The sequence below is a fragment of the Mus caroli genome, chromosome 6 (genome assembly GCF_900094665.2).
Source record: "Mus caroli chromosome 6, CAROLI_EIJ_v1.1, whole genome shotgun sequence".
In the NCBI taxonomy this organism is placed as follows: domain Eukaryota; kingdom Metazoa; phylum Chordata; class Mammalia; order Rodentia; family Muridae; genus Mus; species Mus caroli.
Genome location: NC_034575.1, coordinates 57,168,480 through 57,175,616, shown reverse-complemented (window position 1 = coordinate 57,175,616; position 7,137 = coordinate 57,168,480).

Here is a 7,137-nt window from a genome sequence, read left to right as displayed (position 1 = left end):
CTTTATATTTCCATCCATTTGCCTACAGATTTCATGAATTCATTGTTTTTAATTGCTGAGTAGTACCGTTGTGTAAATGTACCACAATTTCTGTATTCATTCTTCTGTTGAGGGAAACCTGTGTTATTTTCCAGCTTCTGGCTATCATAAATAAGGATGTTAAGAACATAATGGAGCACATGTGTTTGTTATATCTTGAAATGTCTTTTGGGTATATCCCCAGTATGGCTGGATCTTCAGGTAGAACTATTTACAATTTTCTGTGGAACTACCGGATTGTTTTCCCAAGTGTTTTTACTAGCTTGCAATCCTACCAGCAATGGAGGAGTGTTCCTCTTTCTTCACAGTCTCACCAGCATCTGCTGTTGCCTGAGTTTTTGATCTTGCCATTCTAATTAGTGTGAGATGGAAACTCAGGGTAATTTTAATTTACATTTCCCTGATGACTAATGATGTTGAACATTTCTTTAGGTGCTTCTTAGCCATTCAAGATTTCTCAGTTGAGAATTCTTTGGTTATCACTGTACCCCATTTTAATAGGGTTGTTTGGTTCTCTGGAGTCTAGCTTCTTGAGGTTTTTTGTATATTTTGGATATAGGGTTAATAAAGATCTTTTCCCAATCTGTAGGTGACCATAATGACTCAAATAATCTTACCCTTTTACTTAACAGTCCATCAGTGTGAAAAGCCAGAGCATCATCTCTAGCAATAGCTAGAAGCAGGAATTAAAGAAAATAACAAGGAAGAATGCTGCTTGCTTTCCATGGTTTGCTCAGTCAGCCTTGTACACAACCTAGGACTTCATGCAAATTTGTGGCTACACCCACAGAGGAATGGACCTTCCTACATCCATTATTAATCCAGTAAATGCCCCACTATTTTTACAAAGTACAGTCTTATGTAAATGTATTCCATTTAGCTCTTCTTTTTCCAGATTGCAATAGTTTATATCAACTTGACAAGAAACAACAACAACAGTCATGACAACTACTACTACTTCTAGAATTAACCCCTTGCAATTGACCCACAATTTCACTCACTAGGAAATTAAATTTTTGTTTCTTGTCCTCATGATCATGTTATTATAATATAAAGTATATTTAAATTTTTAACATCCCACAGTTTTTAAACAATTCAAACACTTTAAATATTTAATCTCTTTAAAATATCCAATGTCTCTTTGAAAGTCTAATGCTATTAAAAAAAAGAAAAAAGAAAGTCTAATGTCTCTCTACTGTGGTTTCCTGTTACATGGGGGAAAAAAAAAACAGTTACGTATTTCTTATTGCAAGAAGCAGGGCATGGTGACAATTAGATCAAAGCAAACCATAAATCTAACAATGTAAAAGTCCTAGTATGCTGTTTATCCACTACAACTAAGGCAGTGCTCTCACAAATGGTTTCATTGCCTCTCTGCAGGAGCTTTGAATGTGCTACTTGATAATATAACTTTGCTTCTCCCATGACTCTTTCTATTCTGGGGCTTTATCTCCTGCTGAGGATGCGGATTTAAGAACAGCTTCTGGGAATTTTTGCAGAGACTACAAAACTGCCCTCTGTTGCCAATCTTCAGGTCCTATATATGACTTCTTAACGCCTTCAAAACAATTGTTTGTGAGACTCTTATGCACATCACCACTTTTGGCCACAAGCTTGAGATATAACCCTGCATCCTCTTGACTAGAATTTCCCTATGCAAATTATGAAGAAAGTCTTTCCAGAAGAGTTTGCTTCAATAACACCAGTTTCTTGTTAACCACAGCTAATTTCTAAGACCCATCTAGTCAGTAGCAATTGGTACAGTGAAACAAGGTTTTGTTTTTTCTTAGTGGTGGTTGTTTTTTCTTCTTTTGCTTTTTGTTTTGTTTTGTCTTGTATTCCAGTGGGGCTTGTTTCTTACTAATCACAGCTGATTATTTCAGTCCTACATGAATAGAAACCTCAGATTGTTATATTCAAATAGCACACAAATGATAGGTCATGATAAAGTCTTTGAGCCGTTCTCAGATTTCCTTCTGAAACAGCATAAGCCAGATTACCAGCATCTGCATTTCACTCAGCATTCATACCTTCCAAGCTCCCAAAGAATAGCTCCTTAAAATCTGAACACTCAACAGCTCTCCCATTTGAAAGCTCAAAAATTCTTTCACAATTTTTTTCACATAATCAACTACTCTCTGGTCCCAAATTCTGTTCTAGTTTTCTTTACATTGCTGCAATAAACACCATGACAAAAAGCAACACACGGAAGTTAGGGTCCATTTCATTTTATACTTCCACTTCTCAGTCAACCACTGATGGAAGCCAATTTAGAAACTAAAGTCAGGAATGTAGAGTCAGGGACCTGGAGGCAGACATAAAAGCAGATATCATGGAGGAATGCTACTTACTTATTTCTTTTTCATGGCTCTATTATGCTGATATTTTATTTACTCCAAGATGACATGCCCAGAGATCGTTCCCCCCACAGTTGTCTGAGCATCTTCCATCAATAATTAATCAAGAAAATACCTTCAATCTTATGGAGGCATTTTCTCAATTGGAGTTCCTTCTTCCATGATGACTCTATCTTGGGTCAAGTTAAGAAGGTACAGAGACGCTTTGCAATTTTATGAGGTCCCATTTGTCAATTCTCGATCTTACAGCAAAAGCCATTGCTGTTCTGTTAGGGAATTTTTCTCCTGTGCCCATATCTTCGAGGCTTTTCTCCATTTTCTCCTCTATAAGTTTCAGTGTCTTTGGTTTTATGTGGAGTCCCTTGATCCACTTAGACTTGACCTTAGTACAAGGAGATAAGAATGGATCAATTCACATTTTTTACATAAGTGCCAGTTGTGCCAGCGCCATTTGTTGAAAATGCTGTCTTTTATCCACTGGATGGTTTTAGCTCCCTTGTCAAAGAACAAGTGACGTTAGGTGTGTGGGTTCATTTCTGGGTCTGCAATTCTATTCCTTTGCTCTGTTGCTGTACCATCTTTTCTCTCCCCCCCCCCCACAATTGCTCCGTAGTCCAGCTTGAAGTCAGGCATGGTGATTCCCCCAGAGGTTCTTTTATTGTTGAGAATAGTTTTTGCTCTCCTAGGTTTATTGTTATTCCAGATGAATTTGAAAATTGTCCTTTCTAATTCATTGAAGAATTAAGTTGGAATTTTGATGGTGATTGCCTTGAATCTGTAGATTGCTTTCAGCAAGATAGCTATTTTTACTATATATAAAATTCTGTAAGGCAAAAGACACTATCAATAAGATAAAAAGGCCACCAACAGATTAGGAAAGGATCTTTACCAATCCTAAATCAGATAGGGAATAACATCCAATATATATAAAGAACTCAAGAAGATGGACTCCAGAAAATCAAATAACCCTATTAAAATGGGGTACAGAGATAAACAAAGAATTCTCAACTGAGGAATAACGAATGGCTGAGAAGTACCTGAAAAAATGTCCAACACCCTTAATCATCAGGGAAATGCAAATCAAAACAACGCTGAGATTCCACCTCACACCAGTCAGAATGGCTAAGATCAAAAACTCATGTGACAGCAGATGCTGGCAAGGATATGGTGAAAGAGGGACACTCCTCCATTGTTGGTGGGATTGCCAGCTGGTACAACTACGCTGGAAATCAATCTGGCAGATCCTCAGAAAATTAAATATAGTACATTGGAAGATCCAGCAATACCTCACCTGGGCATATACCCAGAAGATGTTCCAACTTTTAATAAGGACACATGCTCCACTATGTTCATAGCAGCCTTATTTACAATAGCCAGAAACTGGAAAGAACCCAGATGCCTCTCAACAGAGGAATGGATACAGAAAATGTGGTACATTTACACAATGGAGTACTACTCACAATTAAAAACAATGAATTCATGAAATTCTCAGGCAAATGAATACATCTTGAGGATATCATCCTGAGTGAGGTAACCCAATCACAAAAGAACACACATGATATGCACTCACTGATAAGCAGTTATTAGCCCAGAAACTTAGAATATCCAAGATACACTTTGCAAAATACATGAAACTCAAGAAAAAGAAAGGCCAAAGAATGGATACTTTGCTCCTTCTTAGAATGGGGAACAAAATAACCATGGAAGGAGTTACAGAGACAAAGTTTGGAGCTAAGATGGAAGGAAAGACCATCCAGAAACTGCCCTACCCGGTGATTCATCCCATATACAACCACCAAATCCAGACATTATTGCATATGCCAGAAAGATTTTGCTGACAAGACCCTGACATAGCTCTCTCTTGTGAGGCTATGCCAATGTCTGGCATATACAGAAGTGGATGCTCACAGTCATCTATTGGATGGAACACAGGGCCCCTAAGGAAGGAGCTAGAAAAAGTACCCAAAGAGCTAAAGGGGTCTGCAACCCTATAGGAGGAACAACAATATGAACTAACTAACTAACTACCTATCTAACCAGTACCTCCCAGAGCTGTGTGTTTATTTGCTTATTTAGCAGAGGGTGGCCTAGTTGACCATCAATGGGAGGAGAGGTCCTTGATATTGTGAAGATCACATGCCCCAGTACAGAGGAATGCCAGGGCCAGGAACGGGAGTGTGTGAGTTGGGGAACAGGGCGGGGGGAGCAAATAGAGGTCTTTTGGATTAGCATTTGAAATGTAAATGAAGAAAATATATAATAAAAAAAAGAAAGTACAGAGACAACATGCACACACACACATACAAATACACACACAGTCCCTTAAAAGGAGAAAAAGAGAAAAAGACTCCAGTCAAGATTTTTTGTATAGTCATTATTCTTACTGAGTTATTCATGAAAAATGATCATACTTTAAATGATATGGAGCAACATTGAACATCAGTTTCTCAAATACATACAGATGAGTTTACACATCCATTTGTCCCAACATATTGCAATATTTATTATTTATACTCATTACTTGATGAATGCATCTCCTACCCACCAGCATATGACTTTATGCAGGCAAGATTGCATATGTCAGACACAGTGAGAGCAGGAACTTGTTAAGATGGTAAAGCAGATTCCACGCTCACTCTCTATGCATAGAACTATGTAGTATTTTTAATCATTAATTATGTTCTTGATCATTTCTCCAAGGGCAACCATTTCTGTAGGAAGCCATATATATATTAAAAGGAGAATGTTATAGTGTTAAAGTAAATTGTTAAATATTGAACAGCACAGCTGTTTATAGACATTAAAATAATATTTGAAATAGTTTCAGTATTATCTTTAAATAAACCCTTGTCTCTAATAATTTCTTAAAATAAAATGAAGTCATTTAAAGGGATTTTGCTCTGAACGTTGTTATCTACTGAGTTTTCTCATATTCTTATTCACAGTCACAGGCCATATTCATTTCAAATGTGAGTTCCAGACCATATATGAATCAAGTATCTGTGCTGCTTAGTTTTTGTTAACTTGACTAAAGTCATTTGTAACAAGGAAATTAAATTGAAAAAAAAATGCCTCCATAAGATTGAATCACATTCAACTATGCAGGAAATTTTCTTGATTGTTTGATATGAGAGGTCTACTGTACTGTTGGTGGTACTATTCCTGAGCATGTGAATTCTGTTCACCAGAAGCTAATTAATCAGTCATATTTAGCAAGGGCACATGATATACATCTCACCATGTATTGCACAGAACACTGCCTTAGACTTATAGGTATCATTGCCCATTCAATAGTCAGAACTCAGTTGTGTCCTAGAGAGATTGACCTTTGGATGATGCAGTTCCTTTTCCATTCTTAATACTTCTGGAGATAACTGTTTATGCTGGGATTTATAAGTATAAATTTTAACATATACCCAGAAGATGCTCCAACATGTAATAAGGACACATGCTTTACTATGTTCATAGCAGCCTTATTTATAAAAGCCAGAAGCTGGAAAGAACCCAGATGTCCCTCAACAGAAGAATCGACATAGAAAATGTGGAACATTTGCACAATGGAGTGCTCAGCTATTAAAAACAATAAATTTATGAAATTTTAGGCAAATGAATAGAACTAGAAAATACCATCCTGAGTGAATTAACCCAATCACAAAAGAACACAGATTGTATGCACTCACTGATAAATGGATATAAGCCCAGAAGCCCCAAATACCGAAGACACAATTCACGAACTACATGAAACTCGAGAAGACTAAAGTATGGATATTTCGGTCCTTCTTAGAATGGGGAACAAAATACACACAGGAGGTGATAAAGAGACAAAGTATGGAATAGAGACTGGAGGAAAGGCTATCCAGAGACTGCTCCACCTGTGGATCCATTCCACATACAGTTACCAAACCCAGATACTATTGTGGATGCCAAGAAGTGCTTGCTGACAGGATCCTGATATACTGTCTACTGAGAGGTTCTTCCAGAGCCTGACAAGTAGAGAGGTGGATGATTGCAGCCAATCACTGCACTGAACTGATCATGGGGTCCCTAATGGAGGAGTTAGAAAAAGGGCTGAAGGAGCTGAAGGGATTTGCAGCCACATAGGAAGAACAAAGTATAAACCACCCACCCAGATCCCAAAAGCTCACCAAGACTAAACCACCAAGCAAAGAGTACAGATGGAAGGTCCCATGGCTCAAGCTGCATATGTATGGCCTTGTTGGACATCAGTCAGAAGAGAGGCCTCTTGGTCATGTACAATGCCCCAATGTAGAGGAAAGCCAGGGAGGGGAGGAAGGAGTGGGTTCGTGGGTGGATGAACAGGGGGAGGGGAGATGGAATGTTTTTTTTGGGGGGGGGACAAGGAAAGGGCATAACGTTTGAAATGCAAATAAAGAAATCTAATAAAAAAGTATAAATTTTAGGATGGTGTTCAGATTTTTCTTAAATATGACCAACAGATTATCAAACTAGTGAACATTGCAGCATGGATGGTGAAGGAATGTACAATTCTTGTCCTTTACTTGAGAATCTATTGGCAATTGATAAATGTGAATATAAGCAAACTAATTAGATTCAGTGAAATATATATATGTATATATATATATACATATATATGGTATGATACAAATATACTGTATATAATATAGATATGGTATATTATATATAAATGTAAATATGCGTGTATATATGTACATTTGTGTGTATATGTATATATTATTAAACATACATATGTACACATAAA